Here is a 1,120-nt window from a genome sequence, read left to right on the forward strand (position 1 = left end):
TTGGTTTTTCATTTACACATATTAGTTATCTAAAGTATATTTTTTATTCGCAAGTAATGTCATAGGTATCTTCAATTATTATGAAAATTTCATTGTCTCTGCGATTAATATCTTCCCTAGAAAAGAAAGGGGTAGTCAAATTGAAAAAAGAAAACCRGTAAAAAAACATGTTGAAGTTTGTTGAGGCCACATCATAGTTTATAGTACTTTCAAGATTTTATCATCAGACCATTATTGTCATAATATGTTTTTCATTTACACATATTAGCTTTCTCAAAATATACTTGAAAAAAGATAATCATTAAAAAACATGTTGAAGTTTGTTGAGGCTACATCATAGTTTGTAGTACTTTCAAGATTTCATCATCGAACCATTATTGTTATAACATTCCATCATCGACCATGTTGTTATCAAAACTCTAAAAGCGTTGTCAAGAACAAACTATCGGTTTCATTGAGGAAACTTAAGAAAATTATAGAAGAGAAAAGTAAAAAAACAAAATCCCAAAATCCCAACAAAAATAAGAAGAAATGCATATCTGAATTAGTCTTGTCGAATAAACTTAAAAATAGATTTGTTGGAAAAGAATAAAATTTATGAAATAGAAAACAATTAAGTGATAGAGATGGAGAAAAAAAAAAGATTGAATGATGAACAATTCATGAAGAAGAGCTAAGAAAAATGAAAGAATTGTGTTAAATGAAAAATCTTTATAGAAATTAGAATGAAAATTAGAAAAAAAGATTAAAATAAGGATAAATGAGAAAAAAAGATAATTTCTAACTTTTAGGAGAAATCATGTCATCAATCTTGGTTTTTTCTTTGTGAGAATATTTTTAAGAACATAATCAATTGTTTCTTGATAGCAATTTATGGCAAACTATATCAAGAGGAAGAGATTGAGAAATAAAGAGATGAAGAGATAAAAAGTTGGAGAAGGTAAATTAATTGCAATAATAAATAAAATAAATGTCTATTAAGAAGAAGTTGAATAGTCTAGGGGGTTAAACTTATCTTGAATGCTTATTAAAAAGTTGAATAATTTTGGAGGTTAAACTTAGTTGGATGCAAAATTACCAAATGATCTCATCTATTATGAAATATACAATTTGCTTGTAG

This window comes from Cynara cardunculus (genome assembly GCF_001531365.2).
Source record: "Cynara cardunculus var. scolymus isolate 2C chromosome LG 11, CcrdV1, whole genome shotgun sequence".
NCBI classification, from domain to species: Eukaryota; Viridiplantae; Streptophyta; class Magnoliopsida; order Asterales; family Asteraceae; genus Cynara; species Cynara cardunculus.